Source organism: Mustela erminea, chromosome 6, assembly GCF_009829155.1.
Source record: "Mustela erminea isolate mMusErm1 chromosome 6, mMusErm1.Pri, whole genome shotgun sequence".
Classification (NCBI taxonomy): Eukaryota; Metazoa; Chordata; class Mammalia; order Carnivora; family Mustelidae; genus Mustela; species Mustela erminea.
Genome location: NC_045619.1, coordinates 49,787,689 through 49,813,085, shown reverse-complemented (window position 1 = coordinate 49,813,085; position 25,397 = coordinate 49,787,689). Strand labels below are relative to the sequence as shown.

The following is a 25,397-nucleotide window of genomic DNA, read 5'->3' as shown; positions in this document are numbered from 1 at the left end:
TTTTCTCTAGTAGCTGCAACAGTTTGCATTCCCACCAGCAGTGCACCAGGATTCCTTTTCCTCCACATCTTCACCAGCACTTGTTTCTTGGGTTGTTGATGTCAGCCATTGTGATTTTGATTTGCATTTCCTGATGAAAAGTGATAATGACTATCTTTTCATGTGTCTGTTGGCCATCTGCATGTCTTCTTTGGAAAAATATCTCTTCATGTATTCTGCCCATTTTGTAATCGGATTATTTGGTTTTTGCCTATTGAGTTGCGTAAGTTCTTCATATATTTTGGAAACTAACCCTTTATCAGGTAAGTCATTTGTAAAAATCTTCCATTCAGGAAGTCTTCTAGGTTTGTTGGTCGTTTCCTTTGCTGTGGGGAAGTTTTTTATTTTGATGTAGTCCCAGTAATTTATTTTTCCCAAGCCTCTGAAGACATGTTCTAGAAAGATGTTGCTATGACTAATGTCAGAGAAATTACAGCCCGAGCTCTCTTCTAGGATTTTTATGGATTCAGGTCTCACATTTAGGTCTTTAATTCATTTTGAGTTCATTCTTGTGTATGGTGTAATAAGGTGGTCCAATTTCATTCTTTTGCATGCAGCTTTCCAGTTTCCTCAACATCATTTATTAAAGAGACTGTCTTTTTCCCATTACATATTCTTGCCTCCTTTGCTGGAGATTAATTGACCATATAATCATTTGAGTTTATTTCTGGGCTCTCTATTCTGTTGAATTGATCTATGTGTCTGTTTTTGTGTTGGTACCATACTGTTTTGATTACTACAGCTTTGTAGTATATCTTGATATCTGGGAGTGTGAAAAGTTCAGTTTTCTTCTTCTTTTTCATGATCATTTTGGCTATTTGGGCTCTTTTGTGGTTCCAAACAAATTGTAGAATTCTTTGTTATAGTTCTGTGAAAAATTTTGTTGTATTTTTGTAGGGATTGCTTTATATCTGTAGATTGCTTTGGGTAGTATGGACATTTTAACAGTATTTGTTATTTCAACCTATGAGTATAGAATATCTTTCCATTTGATTGTAGTGTCTTCAATTACTTTCATTAATGTTTCCTAGTTCTCAAAATATGGGTCCTTCACTTCCCTGTTTGTTTATTATTGGGTATTTTACTATTTTGAATGCAACTGTAAATGGAATCATTTTCTTAATTTCTCTTACTGCTACTTTATCATTAGTGTATAGAAATGTACTGAGTTTCTATATATTGATTTTGCATGCTGCAATCTTACTGAATTCATTTATCAGTTCTAGTAGTTTTTTGGTGGAGTCTTTAGAGTTTTCCATGTATAGTATCATGTCATCTGCAAACAGTGAAAGTTTGACTTCTTCCTTACCAATCTGAATGCTTTTTTTTTTCTTTTTCTTATCTGTTGCTGTGGCTAGGACTTTCAATACTCTATTGAATAATAGTGGTGAGAGCAGACATCCTTGTCTTATTCCTGATCTTAAGGGAAAATCTTGACTATGATGTGAGCTGTGGGTTTTTCATATATGGTCTTTATTACATTGAGGTATGTTCTCTCTACTTTGTTGAGAGTTTTTATCATGAATCAATGCTGTATTTTGTCAAATGCTTTTTCTACATCTAATGAAATGATCATTTGGTTTTTATAATTTCTCTTGTTGATGTGATGTATCATGTTAATTGATTTCTGAATATTGAATCACCCTTGCATCTCAGGAATAAATCCTACTTGACCGAGGTGAATGATTTTTTAAATGTATTGCTATGTGCTCTGCTAAAGTTCTGTTGAGGATTTTTCATCTCTGCTCATCAGAGATAATGGCCTATAGTCCTCTTTTTTGAAGTGTCTGTGTCTGGTTTTGATACTGGGGTAATTTTTGCCTCATAGAATGAATTGGAAGCTTTCTTTCCTCTTCTATTTTTTTGAATAGTTTGAGAAGAAGATACATTAATTCTTCTTTAAATGTTTGATAGAATTCATCTGGTCTTGGACTTTTGGTTGTTGGGAGTTTGGTTTGTTTGTGTGTTTTTTAAGATTTTTATTTATTTATTTGACAGGGAGAGAGAGATCACAAGTAGACGGAGAGGCAGGCAGAGAGAGGAGGGGAAGGCAGGCTCCCTGCCAAGCAGAGAGCCCGATGCAGGGCTTGATCCCAGGACCCTGAGATCATGACCTGACCCAAAGGCAGAGGCTTAACCCACTGAGCCACCCAGGCACCTCTGTTGGAAGCTTTTTGATTACTGATTCAATTTCACTGCTGGTAACTGGTCTGTTCAAATTTTCTATTTCTTCCTAATTCAGTTTTGGGAGGTTATATGTTTCCCAGAATTTATTCATTTCTTTCAGGTTATCCAATCTGTTGGCATGTAATTTTTCCTAATAATCTCATAGTCCTTTGTATTTCTTTGGTGTTGGTTGTTTACTGTCTTCTTTCATTTCTGGTTTTATCTATTTGAGTCCTCTTTCTTTCTTTCTTTCTCTGTTTTTTTGGATGAGTCTGGCTAAAGAGCTACCAATTTTGTTGATCTTTTCAAGAACCAGCTCCTGGTTTCATTCATCTGTTCTACTGTTTTCTTCGTTTCTTTCTTTCTTTTTTTTTTTTTTTTTAAGATTTTATTTATCTTTATATGTATCTCAGAGAGAGACACAGCAAGAGAGGGAACACAAGCAGGGGGAGTGGGAGAGGAAGAAGCAGGCTTCCCACTGAGCAGGGAGCCCAGGAACCTGGGATCATGACCTGAGCTAAAGGCAGACACTTAACGATTAAGCCACCCAGGTGCCCCAGTTTCATTTATTTCTGCTTTAATCTTCATCATTCCCTTCCTTCTACTGGTTGGAGGGGGAGGATTGTTCTTTTTCTAGCTCCTTTAGGTATAAGGATATGTTGTTTACTTGAGATTTTTCTTGCTTCTTGAAGTACACCTGTATTACTATAAACTTCCATCCTAAAACAGCTTTTACTGTATCCCAGAGATCGTGGACTGTTGTGTTTTCATTTTTCATTTGTCTCCCAGTATTTTTTATTTCCTCTTTGATTTCTTGGTTGACCTACTCATTGTTTAGTAGCACGTTACTTAATTTCCATGTACTTGTGCTCTTTCCAAATTTTTTCTACTGGTTGATTTCTGGTTTCACAGAATTGTGGTCAGAAAAGATGCATGGTATAACTTTAAACTTTCTGAATTTGTTGAGACTTGTTTTGTGGCCTGACATGTGATCTATTCTAGAGAATGTTGCAAGTGCATTTGAAAGGAATGTGTATTCTGCTGTTTTATGATGGAATTTTCTGAATATATCTCTTAGATCCATCTAGTCCAATGTGTCATTCAAAGTCACTGTTTCCTTATTGATTTTCTGTTCTGATTTTCTGTTTCTGTTTTCTGATCTACCCATTGATATAAGCAGAATGTTAACATCCCCTACTATTATTGTATTACTATTAAGTACTTCCTTTGTTATTGGCTACTTTATATATTTGGGTGTTTCCATCTTGGGTACCTAAATATTTATAATTTTTTTATCTGCCTGCTGGCTTGGTCCGTTTATGATTGTATAGTGTCTTTCCTTGTCTCTTGTTACAATCTTTGTTTCAAAGTCTATTTCATCCAATAAAACAATAGCCACCCAGCCTTTTTTTTTTTTTCCCATTTCTATTTGCATGATAAATGCTTTCCCATCCCTTCATTTTCAATCTGCATGTGTCTTTAGGTCTGAGATGAGACAGCTGTAGATAGCACAGGTCTTGCTTTTTTATCCACTGCATCACCCTATGTCTTTTGATTGGAGCATTTAGCCCATTGACATTCAAGGTAATTACTGATAGATAAGTACTTATTGCCATTTTGTCACTTGTTTTGTGGCTGTTTTTGTAGTTCTTCTCTATTCCTTTCTTGACCTGCTCTCTTAAATCATGACTTCCTGGCTTTCTTTAGTGATACATTTTATTCCTTTCTCTTTATTTTTTGCATATCTTTTACCGGTATTTAATTTGTGGCTACCATTAGGCTTACATATACAACTTGTGCATAGGACAGCCTATATTATGTTTACAGTCACTTAAGTTTGAACTCATTCCTTACTCTTCTCCCCCATCATTTTTACATCCTTTTATTTTGTGAACCCCCTGGCTGATTTTTACAGATAAACTTAATTTTACTGCTTTTGTGCTTCCTACTTTCCTTACTCCTACTTACGGTCTTTCCTTTGCCTCAAAAGTTCCCTTTAAGATTTTTTTATAGGGTTGGTGTAGTGCTCATGTATTTCTTTAACTTCTGTTTGTCAGGAAACTCTTCATCTCTCCTATTCTGAATGACACCCTTAGCTGGATAGAATATCCCTCACTATAGATTTTTTTTCTTTCAGCACTTGGAATATGTCATGCCACTCTCTTCTAGCCTACAAAGTTTCTGCTGAAAAATAGGCTGATAGCATTATTAGGTTTCCTTGTATATAACAGTTTTCTTCTTGGGACTTTTAAAATCCTCTTTATCACTACATTTTTGTATTTTAATTCCTATATGTGTCTTGATATGGATCTGCTTTTGTTGATTTTACTGGGGGCTCTCTGTGCCTTCTGGATATGGATTTCTGTCTCCTATCGAGCTTCAAAAACTTTTCAGCTATTATTTCTTCAAATAAATGTTCTGCCTTTTCTTTCTCTTCTCGCAGCATCCTTATAACATGAATGTTCTTACATTTGATAGTGTTGCTGAGTTCCCTTAGTTTATTTTCACCCGTTATTATTATTATTATTATTACTTCTCTCTCCTGTTCGGTTTGATTGCTTTACACTATTCTGTCTTCCAGATCACTGATCTATTCTTCCGCTTCCTCTAGTCTACTATTTATTCCCATCTAGCGTATTTTAAATTTCAGTTATTGAGGTCTTCATCTCTAATTGGTTCTTTTTTATGTTTTCTGTCTCCTCATTGATGTCTCACTGAGGTCATCCTTTTCTCAAGTCCAGTGAATATCTTTCTGATCATTACTTAAAATTCTCTATAGGGCATATTACTTATCTCCATTTCATTTAGCTCTCCTGCTGTGATTTTATCCCATTCCTTCATTTGGGACATATTCATCTGACTCCTCATTTTGTCTCACTCTCTGTGTCTGTTTCTATGTGTTAGGAAAGTCAGCTACATCTCCTGCTCTTAAAAGGAGTGGCCTTCTGAAGAAGAAGTCCTATAGTGCCCTGCAGTGCAATGTCCCCTGTTTACCTTCAGGGGTGTCACCTATGTGTGTTGCCTATGAACTACTACTGTTCCACAGTCATGTTTTCCTTCTGTCCAGTCATCTGCCATGCTTCTTTTTACCTACTGTGGGCAGGGTTTGGTCCCTGTGTTGTTAGTGGGTCAGTTCAGGGCCAACCTTGGGCTTGAGCTGAGTCAGAACAAGTGTTTGTCAGGGATGTAGTAGCACTGAACTGCAGGGTGCCTTCCCTGGGTTGTCTCCTGAAAAGCTTTCATCTGTGGGCAGCCTCTGCAGTCAGACTCAATGTCTGCCCTTAGTCCACTGCTGGAGCCGCAGCCGGACTGGTCTGTATGAGCATCTTCCTCTCCCTCCAGAGCAGGAGTCACTTTGGAGTGGTACTGGACCTTGTTGGGGCTGCTGCACACTGCCAGGCTGGTGGCACTGCTTTGGATGGGCTTTAGCCAAGGCCATTCTGGAGGAGGCAGGTCCATAGAATGTGGGGCCAGGGTGCCAGCAAGGTCCATGCCAGTCCACTTTGAGAGGGGACTTGTAGCCATACCTGGGAAAACTCTTGCTGAGGCTGGCCAGGTGGGAGGGGGCAAATCCACAGAAGTGCTTGAGGGAAGGGCTTGCTGTTAATGAATTGGGTAGAGTCTTAGTGCTGAGCTGGTTCCCACAGGTGTCCATGTATCTAGGCTGGGGTCAGGGGAGGGAAGTGGTACCTGCCAACCCTTTTGTTCTTGGAGAGGTGTCTCAAAGATCCCTGCCCCTCCAGCACATGCTCTGAGATTAGTGTATAAATCTCCTTCCTGTATACCCCAGGTGTTTTTCAAACTGCTGCTTCTATATTGTATCCCACTGTTTGTTGTGCTATCTCTTCAAAGGCAGGGACTCACCTTCTGGGTTCTCCCAGAGCCCAGCCCTCTGATTTTTAAAGTTCCAGGTGTTAAGCCCCACTGATGATTAGGCCCCAGTGGTTTTCAAAGCTAAATGTTATAGGGATTCATCTTTCCTGCGTGGGTCCCATGTCCTGGGGTGTGATCTCCTCCTCTCCCTCTCCATTTTCTTTTCTTTCTTTCTTTCTTTTTCTTTTTTTGGACTTTCCATCACTGCATGTTTTATTGATTTCAGCTAGAGGATGCCAGCTGGTCCTTCCCTCCCAAGGCTACTCCTGCAGATTCATTTGGCTCCCAGCCACATGTCTGCCCTTCCCGCCCTCTTCAGTAGGGCCTCTTCTCTACATTTAGCTGTGGAGTCTGTTCTGCCAGTCTTCAGGTCATTTTCTAGGCTATTTACACTGATGTGGGTGTTATCAGGTTGCATCTATGGGACAAAGTGAGCTCAGGATCCTCCTACTCTGCCATCTCCCCCAGAAGTCCCAAGAGAAAAATATTTATTATAAGGAAGTAGCGCACACAAATATGGAAGCTGACAATTCCCAAGATCTGCAGGGTGGGTTGGGAAAGCTGAAACCCAGGAGAGCCAATGGTATAGTTCTAGTCCAAGTCCCAAAGCCTGAGAACCAGTAAAGCTGATGGTATAGTTCCAGTCCAAAGGCCAGCAGGCTCAAGACCTGATAGCTGAAGTTTCTGTTTGAGTCCAAGGCAGGAAAAAGTTGATGTCCCACTTCAAAGGCAGACAAGTGGAAAGTGCCTGGGTGGCACTCTTGATTTCAGCTCAGATCATAATCTTAGGGTTGTCAGATTAAGCCCATGTCTGGCTCTGTGCAGGGCACAGTGCCTACTTAAGATTCTCTCTCTTGCTTTCCTTCTGTCTCACCCCTTCAACTCTGCCCATGAGTACACTCTCTCTCAAAAAAGGGGGGGAGCAGTTAAGTGCAAAGGGCTCCCTCTTTCTTTTCGGAGGGAGCCTTTTTGTTCTATTCAGGTCTTCAAGTTATTTGATTGAGGCCCACCCACAACAGGAAAGGCAACCTGCTTTACTTCGATTTAAATATTAATCTCATCCAAAACATCCTCACAGAAACATCCAGAATAATACTTGGTCAAACACCTGGGCACCCCATGGCTCAGTCAAATAAAATTAGCCATCACATCAATCAGTGATATTGCCAAATGTACTCCCTTTTATTCTGTACTTTCCCTTTCTCTCAAAGTTCAGGGGTTTAGAGGGTTAATATGTTTCCAAACAACAATTAAATTCTAAATTATTCAGAAAAACCTCATCAACAGGAATAAGTTCTCTTATTCAGAAAAATGATCAGATATTCATTTTCAAACGTTCAGAAAAATGATCCTTTCTTTATCATATTTTGCAAGAGTTGCATATTTCCCAATAAAAGAGTGCTATCACCAAGATAAACTAAAAGAAAATGTTAAGCCTCAATTCAAATATCAGTCTTCATTTGGCAATTTCTCTTCCAAATTCCCAGAATGTCATTAATGCTACAAGGTAAAGATGTTTTATAAAAATGTAAAATGAAAAGTAAGAATACATGAATAAATTAAAACAAATGTCACAGAATCTAATTTAAATTTTCTTCAAGGTTTTCGGAATAACCTTAAAACATTTATGAAAAAATAACGCATGATATTGAATATCCATCATGGGTGGTTCAGAAATGGGTAAGACCAGAAGCTGCAGGCTCAGAGGGGGCAGCGCCTTTGTCATCACCGAAATTTAGCATCTGACTTTTCTGCAGTTTCAGAAAAATAGTTTTATTTGGTTCTCCAAGGCTATAACAGATATAATGGATTCACAATAATCTAAAGAAAAAGAAACCTATTTAAATCTAAATTATTAATTCTTTAAGTGGATGATTTGACATCAAGAACTAGGACCATGTCTGTATGGAATGTGTCCTTCCTGGGGGCTGAGGACTGGGGTGGCAGGAGGGAGGATGTTCACATTCTAAGCAAACTTAGCAGCTGACAGCTGGCTTGGTGACAACACAAGAGAGCAAAGATTGTGATACTCCTTAGGGAATCCGAATGGTGTAGTTCAATGAGCTACCCTTCTCTACCTTGGGGATACTTTTGGATACAGAGCAAGATGACTCATTAACAATCAGAACATTTGTCCTCTGGGCAGTGCTGGAGAAAACTTATAAATTTTTTCTCTGCAATTCCTTTTTTCTTTTCCAGACTACACAGGAACTTGTTTACACTTATCATTACATCATTCTTTTATTTTAGCTTACATAATAGACTGTTGTCTGTTTCCTAATGATAGAAAGGGAGGCACCTCAATGACACTAGTGAAATAAAGCAAGAATTTGGTTTTGAAGATATTACAGATTCTCTTTTAGGTCTTACATACAAAAACTTTACCTTAAGTAAGTTTTTACCTTGGTGAAGTTAAAATACTTCTAGGTGGGAATATTTATCTGCATACTGAATATAATACATAAGTTGATCAAGAAATGCAGATTACCTAAAAATACTAGAAAAGCTAACAACTATCAATATGTAGATACAAAGGAGATGATATTTTATAGGTATATCAAGAACTTTTATAGAAAGAAGAGGTTGTCGATTCATCTAACTGTGGTAATTATAAATCAATTTGAATCATAAAACCCTTAAAGGTTATTAATAATTAGGATAAGGCAAGAAAAAAAAACAAACTACGAAAAATGTCAGAGTTTGACTAACTTGTACTAAATATTAAAATCTCCCTTGTTGGGCGCCTGGGTGGCTCAGTGGGTTAAGCCGCTGCCTTCGGCTCAGATCATGATCTCAGGGTCCTGGGATCGGGTCCCGCATCGGGCTCTCTGCTCAGCAGGGAGCCTGCTTCCCTTCCTCTCTCTCTGCCTGCCTCTCTGCCTACTTGTGATCTCTCTCTGTCAAATAAATAAATAAAATCTTTAAAAAAATAATAAAAAAAATAAATAAATAAAATCTCCCTTGCCCCGCATTGTTGGGCAGCATTCTCTCCCAACTATACTCATGGAATATGTCAAGCCTTACTTTTCCCTCCGTCCTACCTTCAACCTCCTGCTTACTCAGCTTCATGTCTCACAGATACTACTGCAACCATTCCTTTGCACTCATTCTATCCTTCTTCCTCAAAAGCAGTGACCACTTGATTTTGCCCAAACATGTGCCTTCTCTCTATCTCCCCCAAGCAGCTGAATGTATTTTAAACAAACAACAACAAAAAGCCACACTCACAATGACAAAGCACATATTACATCTGTGTCCCCAAAGCTCAAATGAGCACTCAGCACTACCCAGTGACTCTCAAAGGTACCAAGAAAAGTTGTCCAGAGTGGAAAGTATCATCAGGGAAATGATGGAAGAAACACAGGGACTAGGAAGACATTTTAGAGTCTAGTTCAGAATCACCTCCCTAGCACTTACCATTCCTAGTCATATGTCCATAATTCCAGAAAAAAAAAAAGAAGTTATGCAATTTATACATATTTTACTTGCTAGTAGACATGATGAGCCTTAATCGGGCCCAGACCACAAAATGCTTTCCTTAGAATTTCATAACTTTGGAGGATCTCTATTCAACTTCTTCCTCTTCTTTTCTTTATTTAAGCATTAACTTCTGGACATTCTGATCCATTCAACTCCTCTTCACACCTTATCACCTTACCATGAAGACCTTATCTGCTGGCCTGCTAAGAGTCCCACTGATTTTGAATGTAACAAGTCTCTACCTCCCCAGCACCCCTATCTCACCACCAAATAATGAAAGTGCCACAGTGAAATCCACTCATTTGGAGTAAGGCATAAAAGGACTTCTGAGTACCTTTCTGGCAAACTGTAACATGAGGAGAGAATGCCTCCTGTCACTCCCTTTCACTTGGGATGGGACAACCCACCCTCTGAATATAGGTATCCAGATGACAGGAAATTAAAGTTGCACTCCTAGGAAATGAGAGGCCCTGATGTTACTAAAGACAGGTGATACGTGAGCCTTTGTTACCCGTCATGAGACATCACTTCCCACCCAGAGGGAAATAATCGATGTGCTCAGAAGCCTTTCAGCTCAGACAACTGTTTATAACAGTAAAGAAAATGCTGTGGTAGTCTCTGACCTGATATGCCATCCTGGGACACAAATGAAATATCCAAGGAAACTCTTCTTCATAAACCCAGGATGTGTCAACTACTTAAAGCCCCATGCAAATTCCACACAAGGTCCTGAGAAAGGAGATTGCTCCTGGCTCCTAAGTACTGACTTATCAATACATAATAACAGAAACAACCATCTGGATCACCTGAAGGCATCTGAGCTACCTTCCAGCCAGCCTCCTGAATGATTCCTTCACCCTGCTCTTTATTTCTAATTCCCAGCCGAACTCACCTTTCCCACCCACTATACCCTCCCATCCCTGCGCTGCAGACCCCAGCTAATCAGCCCAGCACACTGTAGACCACCTTACAGGTACCTCATTTGTACCCTCACTCATTTGTACTCTAGGGTCAAGACACTGAGGCAAACATCAACCAGCAAAGAACCAGAACTGAAAATACAAATCATTAATCTGAATCTGTTTAAAACCACCCAATGAAACTGGAAGCTTGATCTGGAGACACTTAAATGTTGAAAGAAATCAATTCTATAGATTTGAAGGTATTATTTTTTGCTAAGCTCTGAAATTTCCTCTTCTCCAGATCCTTATAATTTCAGGCCATCTTGAATCTCTTCACTTTGTTACCATCAAGTAGCTCCAGCTAATTTCTCCACTTGCTTACCATCCGAAAAGAAAGAGAATTAGGAAAAAGCTTCGCTGCTTCCAAGAACAGAAATACAGAAAGTTATTAATATGAAACAAATCGTGTTTGTTTCAAAAATGTTCCTTCGACTTTATCTTTTTAAAGAGGATGTAGCTGATTTATATTTCATTTAGAAACCAACTGTTTATAAGAAGAACCAACTACTGTGAAATCTCTTTGGGAAAGAATGAAGAAAACCAATTAATAAATACACAGAACAATCAGCAGTAAACACTTTTTTAATATATCCAACTTCCTGCCTCGAGAACACACCAGCAACCCAAAACAATTTACATGATGCAAGCCTTGCCCTGGGGGGAAAAAGGAGGAAGTGCCTTTTTTTTTTTTTTTTTTTTGCCTTCCCCCTCTTTAAAATCATGATTTCCATGTTCTTAAGTCATCTTAAAGTATAAAACAATGGTGGTTATTTACATTCTAACCTTGGGAGAGAATTCCACAACGTACTCATCTGATGTCTAATTTTCATCTTAGATTTCCAAATATAAGGGTACAACAGAAGCTTCAGATATAGAAAGGTGTTGCAGAGACTGCACTGTCTATTCAATATCCAGTTTTATTTTATTTTCTTTAAAAGCAGGTCCCCATACTGTATAGGCAGCTATGTGCCTGGGCTTAAAACAAACAAATGAACAACAACAACAAAATAAATAAATAAACACTGTAATTTTCAGACTCCCCTGCATTTAAGAGTATCTAAAGATTTGAGCACAAGTCATTGACAGGCTTCTGGGAGAATGCTACAAAGGATCTGACTCAGCTGACATCCTTCTCCCATCTCGAATATGGGCATGATGGCCGGAACTCCAGCAGTTATTTTGTGAAGATGAGATAGAAAGCCTGGCCTGGGAAGAGTGGTGCAAAAGAAACAGCTGAGCCACTGATGACTGTAGAGATATCATACAAGCCCTTGACTACCTACCTTAAGATTTATTTTGCATGAAAGAAAAATGAACCTGTGTCTTAAATGCCTAGAGAGTTTCAGGTTTCTATTACTAGCAACTGAAATGAACCCTAACTGATACAAATAATTATTAGATTGTTTGACTCCCTTTTTAAAAATGTGTCTTGCAACACTGTACATTATTTGCCACATTGATTGTACCACTAATTCATGGGCCACAGCATCAGCTGACTCCTGGGGAATGCCTACTATTCCAGCTCAGTGTCCACCGTCCCCTAACCCTCCTACTCAATGAGAGTTCTGCCAAATCTCTCCAGCTCGCCACAAACCCCTATCCTCTTCCTCACACTACTCAATACTCAGCGGATCTTACTTTTTAAGATACTTCAGGAAAAAAAGTAGAAATCATCAGGTAAGGGCCATCACTGTTCCCTCTATCAAATCCTCAACCCTCCTTGCGTTTTTGTGAGTCCATACAGGTTAAAAGCTCAGGTCTGGATTCAGAAAGACCTGGCTGGAATCTCAGATACTTGCTGAGAAATGTTGGGCAGATCCCTGACCCTAGGTTTCAATTCCTTATCTAGAAAATGGGAATAATTATTGTATCTGCAACTCATGAGCTTTTGAAAGTTAATTAAATGAGATAAACATTTAACATACTTTAACACAATGCCAGGAACGTAGAAGACAAGGAGAAACATTGCTAGTTCTTAATGTAATTAAGTCTACCCCAGGTATGTCACAGTCACCACAACGCAAAGAGCCTGACACACAGCAGGCACGTAACATATTTTTGCTGAATGCGCTATACATTAAACAAATTCCATTTAAAATCTAGTGAAAATCTCTGAAAAATAAATTGAGCCCATGTTGCAGGTAGAGATAACATACCCAGAGTTGCACCATCAGCAGACAAAGTGGATCACATTCTCTGAATTCCTTTTCTCTTCTCTGGGCAAAATACACACACATACACACACAAAACTTGCTATGAAATGAATTGGGCTGATTTGAACAGTGATCTTGTATGGGACCAACTAATTGAGAGAACATTGGGCAGTATCACAAAACAGAAGCTTAGTTCATAAGAGTAACCAGATAAAAATTAATACGACAAGATAAATATTTTCATTCAAAATATGAAAATAATTATGTTATTAGTGACATTGTACTTTTAAAAAAATGATGAGACTCTTGCTTTTCTAACAGATTTTGGGCAGTTGAGATTTGGGGCAGAACGGGGCAGATGAGATTCATAGGAAGAGGAAATAAGGAAATAAGCCCACAGGACTAAAAGATGAGTTCAAGAAACAATGCCAAAAGAATTTTTAAATATCTAAGTCAGAGACATTTTTTTTAATAGCTAAGTAAAGATCTCTGCATACACACTGGTGCCTACAAGTGAAACGGGATGCAGGAGTAATAATGAGATGGGCTTATTAGCGCAGATGGCCAAGCAGCAAGCGAATGACCCAAACCTTTCTTGAGTCAGGCCAGCAGTGGTACCCAGAATATAAAAAGTCTGTTGAAAAAGCCAAAGGAGAGGCGGGTGGGTGGCTCAGTCAGTTAAGCGCCTGCCTTGGGCTCAGATCATGTTCCCGGGGTCCTGGGATGGAGTCCCTCGGCTCCCTGCTCAGCAGGGAGTCTGCTTCTCCCTCCCCCTGCTCTTGTTTCCTGGCCTGCTCTCCCTCTGTCTCTCTCTCTCTCCCTCCCTCTCAAATGAATAAATAAAATCTTAAAAAAAAAAGACAAAAGGAAGCAAAAATACATTCTCAGGTATGAGAAGCATAGTACAATACCCCTCTTACATTATACAGAAGAGTGAATGAACACACAGTCTGTTTTCATTTGTCTGAAGTCAGACGGTGGAAAATACAGAATGTCAGGCTTTCTAAACCCGGAAGGTATCTATCCTAAACACCATACACATTGCAGTCAAATCTGTTACAAGAAATTTTCTGAATGATAAGGAGAAATAGCGTGAAAGTATGAATTATGATAAATTAATAGGCTAAGTTTATTAGACATGTTAATATAAGAATAATGAGAAGGTGCGAATTGACAGATTCTCCTCATACATGGGAAGGAAAACAGCATTCTCGAAGGAATGGCTCCTTTCTCAATGTTAGCAAAATCATTACCTCGCAATGTTCTTCAGAAGGAGTCACTGAGGAGTTTTTGTTGAAATTTCTCAGTGTTTTACAGTCAATGTTACCAGTTCCTCTGATAATAACTGCAGTCTTTTACATGTAATAATGTTCTCCACCACCTAAGGAGACTGTTACTTTATTTTTTTTTTTATCCTATTCCAAATGGTCCATTAGCAAAAGAAAGGTCTATTCAGGACTTGCAAGACCCCCATAGCTCGAAGCCAGCTACTGCAGAAAATCAAACACTCAAAAATAAGCCTGCTGCTCTCAATTACCCCTTAGTTCCTCTCTCGGCCACACTAGAGCAGTTCGGCTGAGAAACCCGAGTTCGATTTCTACCTCTACCACTGACCCAGCCCTGAAATAGCAGGCCATCACCCTGCTTGGCTAAGCTCAGGTTTTCCATCTACAAAATGGGACAGCTGAATTAGATGGCCTTTCCAGACTTTTCCAAATATGCCAGCAAACTATCCTTCACGACTTCAGACATCAGTTTGCATTCTTGGGGGGTAGGCCCTGAGGTTATTTGCTGTCAGACCCTAAGAAGGCAATTTGGTTGGGTGGAAAATCTATGCACCTGTGCTCCAAATAATCAGACTTTTGTTTGATGTGGAATACCGAGTCAAAGAGTCAAAGCACATTTCACTGAGCTACCGTTTTCCGTCAGAAATACAGCGCTCCATTAAAATTACAAAGCTAATATTACTACAAATCACACCACTATAAGCAAAGAAAAAAATAAATGCACGAAGGCACATTTAACTATATGAACATTTAACTATTTAATCTAATCATAATATTTTCCCAAATCTAATGAGAAGGCTCACCATTCTTTCATTCGTTATTTATTTATTTATTGAGTATGAACTATGTGTCAGGTGTTGTGCTAAATAGTCTTGTCAAGTAGAAAGCTTCCTTCCACATAGACATCACCCAACTTGTTCCATTGTGTCAATGTCTCAGAGCTTCTCTGGCATCCAAAGCCCTCCATTACATGCTAACACCCTCCAAGGGGGGGAGAATTAATTTCCCTCCTCAGACTTCTTACCTTACAGAACCTTCCACCCCTTCAAGCATGCGACTGAACTTCTGTTGTACATGCTCTATTATTGCATTATCTTTTCAGAAATCACTAATGATTTTGGCTCCGATAAACATTATTTCAATAAATATGTGCAGCATGTTCAGTGTATGTCAAGCAGCATGTTAGGGGTTGGAGAGCACAGGGAGAAAAGCAGTAGGAAAGTTCCCACTCTCACAGAGCTTATCCTGGAGCAGATACTGATTAAAGGCAAATAAGATCAGTAAGACATGTCCCTGTGCTCTTGGCCATTCCTGTCACTATTATTAAGTGTTATGTGACTACCTTATGGATTTCAGTTCTTAAAGCACAGTACAAACCCAGTAAATATTTTCTAACTGAAACATTTCAGTCCCGTTCTTTTTCTGCTCACAAGAAGGAAACCAGCTCCTTAGAACTTGGCTGCTACCAGTCAAGAACAAATAGAAGTTCTTACTAAAAGATCTTTAGTCATTTCTATAGACTCCTACCTTATAGGAATGGTTGTCACCCAGTATCTATCCTCCTCCTTCCTCTTCTCTAATGGAGCACAACTTAGGTCAGGATTTTGCCCTCTCAGGGCAGCCATTGTTCTCAAGGGATCTCAAGGGATCCCAAGATCCAAGGCAATGTCCAGACAGCCTATATGCTCATCTCATTAGCCTTGGTATTGATGGCTCAGGGGTGATCACATGACCTAGGTTAACCAATCATACTGGAAGAAAGAATTTTCAGTCAATGTCTGGAAAACAAGCCCTTTCTTTCACCACGATTAGGGACAACCACTACCAGAATTGGTGATTATCTTGGGACAGCGGTGGAAGCCAGCTTGAGAAAAAAGGAGACACATGGAAGAGAGCAGAGCTGAGATCCTAGAAAGATGGAGTGGGGACTACTCAACTTCTGGCTGACAGTTATGTGTGATCATATCTCTGCTTATTGCTTATGCCAGTTTAAGCAGGATTATCTGCTACTTAGAATTAAAAATATCCTGACACGATCGATCGATCTTCTGGAAGCTACTGGTTGAACCCCAAACCATGAGAGAAGAAAATATGCTTTTGAATACATGATATTTTAAAATGTAAATTCCAATCATAAGGACTGGGTCTTCTGAGACCCAGTTGGGAAGTGAAGCATCTGTAAAATCGTTGTGAAGTAAAAACTATTTACAACAAATAATTTATGTGATGCTTTTCCCTCTCTCCAAACTTGGTATTTATTGCCCTCCAGAACTCTTAGAAATACTTTGGTTTTAAAGTTCCTTCTCGGAGTTGAAAGGAGTTCCCTTAAAAGCCGTAGGAAACAATCTACATTGGATTATTCATTCAGTCATAGAGGAAAAGAGGTTAACAATAAATAACCCAATGATGAAGAACTTCTAAAAGGACAGTGGATAACAGAATTGTTCAGTGTCTAGATTAATGCTTTCAAACTTTCCCAATGAAATTCATTATGAGGACAGAAATAGAGTGGCCTATCAAAAACATGAAGTATCCTTGACATTTGATATTTTAATCTTAAAAATGCAAGGGAATTTTGTGTTTTAGTGCATAATATTATTTATATATAATTTCCCCCTGACTCTTAGTGAAATTAATAGCCCAGAAAGTTGCCAAGTGTCTATACTGCGGTTATGGGTTGACCTGACACACCACTGTGTATCTCCAGGGGTAGATGGTATGTTTACCCAAATGTAAGCATATAGCTACTGACCATTCCCCTCATGTCACAGAGTAGAGAACTGAGATCAAGACAGGTTAAATAAGTTGCCCAAAGTTCTGAAGATAGTTATTGGCAGATCTAAGAACAGAATCAAACTCATTCTAATTCTCAAGACCAGTAATCTTTCCAAATGCTTCTTCCAATCCTTGTATGAAAATAAGAACAACCCAGCTACAATTCTAATCAAATTCATCATTTCCTGAACAAGCCTTGCTCCAGTGCCTTTGCATTTGCTATGTGTTTCTTCTAGAAGGCTCTTCAACTCTCTGTATGGATGGTTCGATCCCAGCATTCCTGTCTCAGCTCAAATGTTACCACTCGAGAGCAGATGCTTTCCATAGCCACCCTATCTCCCACCACGAGTTAAGCTCTACCTTATCAATCTGATTTGGTTCCTTCATAGACTATATCACTATATGAAATTATCTTATTGATATATTTGTTTCTTTGTACATTGTTTGATTTCCTCCCTCTTGAATATAAACTCCACAGATGACCAGACCTTTTTTGTCTTGTTCATTGCTCTCACCACAAGTGGGGGTTCACACATGCAAGATGTTTGAAAGATATTGATTAACAATAAATGAATACCCTATGCTTTCCTACCTCTCTACCTTTACCCAAGCTGCCACTCTCCTAGATGCCTTTCCTCCTTCACACTTGCCTGTTCAAGTATTATCCATTCTAAGAACAACTCAAATCATACATCTTTCAGGAAGCCTCCCCTAGATCTATTTACCTGACTTGCTTGTGAGGACACTGAGGACAGGAAACCTGTCTTATGCACATTTGTATTCCCAGATCCTAATGTAGGGTGGACCTCTGAACCCAGTCCTTGCCTTCAGTCACCTGCTCATTTGCCTTTCTCATCTCAGTGCACTTTTTCTCCATGTTCTAGAAGACCATTGTAAGGTTATCCTACTTGTGACTGGCTATATTTTCCCTTATGTCAATTCTGTTCCTTAAATACTCCAAAGCAAATTTTAATTCTTCCATATCATTTGGGTTTTTTTCTCCCTTGTTATCTTTTGCTCATGTCATCCAGGCTCTCTTTCGCCTCAAAGCATTATTTCCTCTGAGCTTTATGCTCTTTCATTGAAATTCTGCCTCTTTGTAGCCAACGTAGAATACCTAAGTTATTCAAAATAGTAGGCATTTCCTGTAATAAGTCATATTCAAAAGTACTCTCTTCCTCTAATCCTTCAGCTTGATGCTTCTTTCCTGTAGTCTGCACAGTTATGTCATGGGCTATAGACCTAGAGGTCCCTCTGTTTTCAACCTAGAAGGAGGGGAAGTTCTATCCAGATACTGTATTGACCATATAGGTAATTCAGAGAGCTCTTGGCCCTACTCATTGTCTGCCAGGGAGCAGGTCTAATCCCAGATGTAAAGCAAAGGGAAGATGGATGTGTCAGATCTATCCTGGCTCTAAGAATCTAGGCTAATTCAGAGCAGCTCTAGTGGATGGTGGAATCTTCTCCCAGCTCTGCCAAATGGTAGAGCTCAGAAGCTTAGGAAAAACCACAACCACCAGCATGCACAGGGTAAAGGAATTCCTAAAATGCGATGCATTCCTTCCCCAACCCCCTCTATGCTATATTCTGTTCTGTTGTTTCCTGAATTCATTGCCTTCAAGTGAATTGAAAGTAGAGGGAACAGAATTAAAGTCTCTTAAGGGGAACAAAGGAAAAGGCAAGGGATCAGGAACCCTTAAATACTGCTAAATTGAAGGACCGAGAAAGAGAGAGAAAGAAGAAGCAGTACAAGTGCTAAACAGTATATCATGTCGCAGAGATGATTTGAGGCGAAGGGAACGTCGAAATACTGCAGAGGGGTGACCAACAACGTCAACGATTCCATCAAGAAAAAAGAATGAATATTGCACAATTAGGAGGTTCCTGATGTCCTTGAAATTTTCAGAAGGATAACAAAGAACATCACTCTGGCAGGTGATTAAGCAATGAGTAGAATGATGAAAACCAGGGCTTATTGTAGAGGAAGACTGACAGTGAAATCCAGGGGAGTAATAGGGAGTAGTCATCGATTTTAATATTTTAGGAGAGACGCTAAAATCTCAAAGAACTATTTAAATCTGTAAGTAAAAATAATTGTCATAATTTCCTTTTTTGAATTTAGGAAGACTATCTCAGGTTTCGAAAATAATGAGCATAACCATTATGCACATCCTTTTTTAAATAAAAGGGCACAGAAGAATGAGGGGGAGAATTCAATCCCAGAAATGAGAAATCAGAGAATATTAGATAAAATACCAGTGACGAAGGCTCCATGAGTTTTCTAACACTGCCTCCCAAAATTTTTTCCTTAAATCCGCTAAATCATCATGGAATTTTCAGATTCTTCTTAATATTTTGTTAAATTGTTACATGACCCCAATATCAACTATAGGTTATGTGCCAAATTCTGAAGGCTACTTATAACTAAATAAAACAGTGAATTTGTATAGTTTGCTACCTAGACATTACTAAATCCATTGACTATGAAGATTACTGGAAAAGAAAATATATGTATTTTTATAGATAAAGAAAGGTCATTTAATATTTCCTTTCATATATTACAGTCTGAAAACATCAAAAAGCTATTCTTCTCAACCACAACCCAGCAAGACTAAGTGAAAACATAAAGGCTCTTGGCCACAGGCAAATCTGGTAAAGGTAGTGGAAGCCAAGAACGAGAAGTATTATATATCTCAGTTAAAATCTACAACTACAAAGAGAGCCTCACAAGGATTCTATCCATCCAGGAGTAACGAAAGCAAAACCAGCAGACATACACCCCATCAGTCTAACCATCTTAATTGTTTTTACTTCACTAGTCATTTGAGAAAGAGACAAAATTAGAAACTCTACCACTCTAAAAATTAATTCCCACCCTAGAAATGAATCATCAAAATCATCCAGCAACTGCTTAAATACTTCAACTTTTAAAGAGATTCACTCAGAGCCACTTGCATGGCTCGGTCTTTTAAGCATCTGACTCTTGATTTTATCTCAGGTCATGATCTCAGGGTTGTGAGATCAAGCCCCACATCAGGCTCTGCTCTGGGCATGGAGCCTGCTTAACATTATCTCTCTCCCTCTCCACCTCCCATCTCTCCCTCCCTCCCTCTCACTCTTAAAAGAAAGGGGGGTACCTGGGTGGCTCAGTGGGTTAAAACCTCTGCCTTCTGCTCAGGTCATGATCTCAGGGTCCTGGGATTGAGTCCCACATCGGGCTCCCTGCTGAGCAGAGAGCCTGCTGAGCAGAGAGCCCGCTTCCCCCTCTCTCTCTGCCTACTTGTGATCTCTCTCTCTGTGTCAAACAAATAAATAAAATCTTTAAAAAAAGTGGGGGAAGGAGTCACTCAAACAAGTACTTATTGAGGACCCCTATATACCAGGTTCTGAGACTTAAGCAAATAGGTCCCTTAGCTGGACACTGAACTGAATCTTAGTCAACTGAGCAGAAGAATAAAGATTACACATACTAAAGACACAACACCCAAGACGTTAGCTCAAGGGGCTGAACTCGGAGAGAAAGACTCATAGATTACCTGTGTGGTTTAGGGGCAGTGAGCCTAGCGAGGGGTGATTATTATTCCTATAGGCAGCAACTTTCATTTTTATTAATAATCTTCCCTACGTGTGGGATCTTTTAGCCTTTAGTCTAATTTTCCTTCTGGACACTGGACTTGTTGGCTGAACATAAGTTTCCAAAGCAAATAAGCTTTTGGTGAACTGACCTAACCTTTGTCTTAAATAGTCAATAAAAACGGAGGTGGGTAGCGCTTTTCCAATATCAAGGCATGACCGAGATAGTAGCTCTTCCCAGAGGAGCTTCACAAGGGTTTGGGATCATCAACATGTTAATTCCCCAGAGAAATCTACAATAAAAGATGAGATCACTGTGTGTAATTAAACTAAAAATAAATTCTGTCTTATGTTATATGGAAATGACTGCTGACATTTTCCCCCAACATAACTCTAGTCGTAGGAGAGCTCAGCTCAGCTTGCCATTTTGTTGATTTTAAAATTCACTTATCATATTAAACACATAATATCTGTTATTTACTTCTTCCTCCACACAGTTTCATCAGGGTATACATCTTAGTTTCTGCATATTTGGTGCATTCAACAAAAATTAATTGGGGCCCTCCTATGTACCAGCCACCGTCATAGGCTCCGAGGAAATCATAATGAGATGAAATGAAGAAAGTGACATCTCTGACCTCTCAAATCTCACATTTCCATGGATGGATATATCATTGGGGCAATATTTATTCATCAAAGCGAACTCCGCTTTCCTTCTTAATTCTGGAAGTATTTGAATAGTGTCAGGGGTCTATACATGTCACTGAGCAACTGTATTCAACAATAGCCCAGTACTAAATCTTAGCAGATTCCCATCATATTCCTCGGGCTTGTTTTTCTCCTTACGGCACTTTATTCCTTTGCAGACCTTCTTGCCTTCAACAGCCATTTCATTCAACAGTCTTTCTCCATTCTTGACCCCACCAAACTTCTCCCAGCAGCCTTACTCCCTGTCCCAAAGTGAATGAGTATGTCCTCATTGAGCTTGCCTTCTCATGAAACAGCACCTTGATCGGAATGGTACTTTCTTGCCCTTGGACTAAAAGATGTCCAAGATCTACTTACTGCAGCATACGATGTGATCACTTGTCACCTTTCCAGGTCATTTCTCACAGCTCAGTCTCTAGTTCACAGCATTGTTTCTGAGTCTCCACTGCAGTTCCATCTCCCCTCCAAGGCCTTTGTTCACCTAGCACCGGCCACACTCTGGCAGGCAGAGCACTTACTCATCCTTTCATACTTAGTTCAGGCACTACCTCCTCCAGGAAACTTTCTCTGACCTTTGCATGTCTGCTCCCTGGAGGCCTTTCAGCTCTCCGCTTCTCTACTTGCATGATACAGAAGAAAGAATTCCACTCACTCAATGTACACCGTATCATAATCGTCTGGCAGGAGACTTGAAAGGGGCAACAGGGTTCTGGTCATGTTTGGGGACCGGTGCCTCACACAGTGCCCTGCACATGACAGATACCAAAAACAAAACAAAAAAAACCCCGTTCACCGAGTGAACCTTCGATACATTTTTATAGTAAAAATAGCAAGTGACAAATTACCAAGCTCCCCCTACACCAAGGAATGTTTCTTCCCTCCATCTAATGTTTTTCTTCTTCTTTTTATAATTTGCAATAAAGTTTTACTGTCAGTGTAGAAGAAGAGCAGGGAAAACAATTCAGTAGCTTTCAGTGAGTAAAATTTATAATGTTTTCCTTCTTTTTCAATACAAGCCGCCGGTTTATGTAGCTTTTTGTTCTAACTAGATATTAAACACTAGTTGAACGCTTGTTTAAACTTGAAAAATCCTACAGGGATCATGGAAGTTGATAGAGGAAACACAGTAAGCAACTGAACAAATATTTGTTATGAGATTCACTCTCTGCCCAGGAGACACCAGAAAGAACTTCATTAGCAAAGACTTCCTTCACCTATGAGGTAATGAAAGGGGAATTGCCAACACCCTCAAGCCAAGGAGTAGGTGACATCAACTTTATCCTGAGCAATTTAAATCCATCTACAATGCCCTGTTCTCCAGAGGAGGCCCAGACGAAAGAGATGAGCTAAACACATTTTCATTTACCATGACTTTATGCCCCTCTAACAAAGAGATGAACTTCAGCTTTGATTGTGGATATCCCCCTCAGAGTCAGGATGTTTCTCCCCTCAGTTACTGCTTCCTTCTTATCTCTGAGCCGGTTACAGTGTGGAAAGATTCAGAGGCCGAATTATTTTTGTATTTCTGTCTGTTGTATTATAAAGCATGTGTCTGGTCTCTCTCCCAGGTTCCTGCAGCCAAGTTTCTAAATTCGGAATTGAGAGACAGGAATGTCTTTGTTATTCACAGTAGGTCCTCGGACCACATCAGAGTTTATGTTAATGAAGCGGCTCCGAGGGCCCCAGGCCCACTGCAGGAGAGGGGCCAGTGGTGCTAGAAAGACCAACCAAGTGATGAGAGGGTTGGGACTCTAAGGCTCTGAGGAGCTTCCTGACCACATTGATGTGTCTGGAGGGCAAGGTGTCCTGATTCCAAAGGGAAAGCACATGAAAGTTCTGAGTCCAAGACACTTCCAGACCTTGCCCTGTATGTATTTTCATTTGGCTAGTTCTGATTTGTATCCTTTATAACAAAAATATAACTGTAGGCATAATGCCTTCCTGTTTTCTGTGGGCTGTTCTAGTGAATTATCGAATTTGAGGTGATTGAAGATACCCTGACTTTGTCGCCAGTTAGACAGAAGTGCCAGTGGCCTGGATACCCCCAAGTCTGTAGCTGGCCTCAAAAGCAAGGGCAGCATTGTGGGGAATTTGGCCCTTAAGCTGGGGAATCTCCTTGGGATGGTCAGCATCACGAATGTATTGCAATATCAAACTGTTTACTATGGAGACCACACGACCGCCATGTTTATTCAGCAGGAATGACCAAATGCCAGACCTGGTGTTCAGGGGACCTGGGTCCAGAATCAAACTTGCTATTTAACAGCCTTGTGATCTTGAGCAAGCCACAGAACTGATCTGACTGTCAATGCTCCCGTCAGTAAATGAGAGAGGTTGGACTCAGTAGCTTCTGCCATTTCCCATCTCTAAGCTGCTCCTAGTAGGTCTCAATCTGCAGAAGCCAATGATCACGTTTTCCTATGAATGATCTTCATCCATAGGCTCCTCTCAGCAGCAATGGCTTACAGATGGGTTTAAGGCCTTTGTATTTGCTGTTCCCTCTACCCAAACATCCCACTCCCAGATACCTGCATGTCTTACTGCTACCTTTCTCCAATGCTTTCCTGCACAGACGTCGTGTTTCTGCTCACCCTCACTGGCCATGCGATCTATAATTTCAACACCCATCCATGACACTCGGCCACTCCCTTCTCTGCTTTATCTTACTGCGTGACATCATTAGCTAACATATTATATATGACAATGGCTTTTTCTTTCTTCTGAAATCACTCCAGCTTTTATTGCATCTTTAAAACATCACAAATAAATCTGAAAAATCATCCGGCATCTTGCTGTTTCTGTAGCTGGACAACTTAGATCTTACTCGTCAGCCTGTTGAATTGTTCCTTTTTCAGTAACACAGATACCATCCCCAAATTTTCTGATATCCTGTTTTTAACTGTTGTGGCTTGCTGAATCAAAGCAGCTGAGTTTGATAGATTTCCTTCAAGAATTAACTTATCTTTCTGGGCCTGAGATACTGAACAAGCAACATCTGGCCTCATCCAAACCCTGCGGACGTATTTTTGTATTTTTCTTCCCAAGAAATTTCGGATTTCAACAAGAGAACCATTCTGAATAACAACGCTGCTGGGGAAGTGCACACACGCAGACGTCATCTTGTAACAGATGCCCAATGTAACACCCTTGATGGTGTTCTATACGTGACTGTAAGACAGTGCAAACAGTAGCCAGTTCTTTTCTGTTTCCCCCCATTTGTCACCTCGGAGCCTCTTCTCTTTCTTTCCAAGGAGACTGAGTTCTATATTGATATGACAGAAGTCCATCTGCAGAGTTCCTCTGGGGCCCTTCACGGTAATGGTGCATCCCTTCTGAGTGATGTCGACATTTGGGGGAATGTCAATCATCTGACTGATGAGAATGGTTTTCATTTTTGCAGCAGATGTGGCAAAGAGAGGACAAAGCCTTATTTTTCATCTATTTCTACAGTAGAATGGAAGCTCCATGAGGGCAAGGACCTCTACTGTTTGTCCACAGCTTTATACTGAATATCTAGAAAACTGCATGACAAACAAATGACTTGAAGTGAATATTAATAAATATTTCACAAATGAATCAAACATCAGCTTTATTGAGACCAGGTAGGCACAGCAGTTTAATAACGCAATCCATATGCCCATACCTGAAATAACTGAAATTACTTCTGCAGTTTGGAATGACTAGGAGCAAGGGAATGGCGACAGGTAATAACAGAATGCTAGGAACTGTGGCCAGAGAGAGGAGCTTTCGAGGTTAAGAGGTTTGGGGGATGATAAGGATCAAAGAATGGAAATGATGATGAGTGAAGTGGAAGTGACATAAGACACTGAGAGAGAGAGTAAGATCATAGATATTAGAATCTACAAAGGTGGCAATAGGGAAAGAAATGGGGAAATGATACAGCAACTGATTCTACTAAAACTTTGAAAAGTAAGAAATTATCTTCTCAGTCCCAGAAAAGGTTATGGGAAACAGATGGTATAAAACAAAGGCTCTGAAATATTGAGAAATTTCAAGGGAACAATAGTTTAAACTGCACAATACAGTAGCCACTAGACACAAGAAGCTCGTAAGCACTTGAAATGTGGCTTGTCTGAATTGAGAGGTGCTGTATAAGTGTAAAATGAATGCCAAACTTGGAACAAGAAAAGTAACACATATCATTAAAAATGTTTATGTTGGGGGTGGCCTGTGTAGCTCAGTGATTTAAACATCCAACTCCTGATTTCAGCTCAGATTGTGAACTCAGGGTCCTTGGATAGAGCCCCACATGAAGCTCTGCACTGGGCATGGAGCCTGCTTGGGATTCTCTCTCTCCCTGTCCCTCTGCCCCACCCCCTACTTGTGTGCACAAGCACCTCTCTGTCAGACATGCGTGCTTT

General features: G+C 39.9%; 1 protein-coding gene and 1 pseudogene across 2 annotated transcripts in view; both read right to left on the bottom strand.

Moving 5' to 3' along the window:
• Positions 1 to 25,397, bottom strand: part of GRIP1 (glutamate receptor interacting protein 1) — a 678,373-nt gene that overhangs the window by 515,258 nt on the left and 137,718 nt on the right. The window lies entirely within an intron of this gene.
• LOC116593194 lies at positions 23,739 to 25,214 on the bottom strand (annotated as a pseudogene).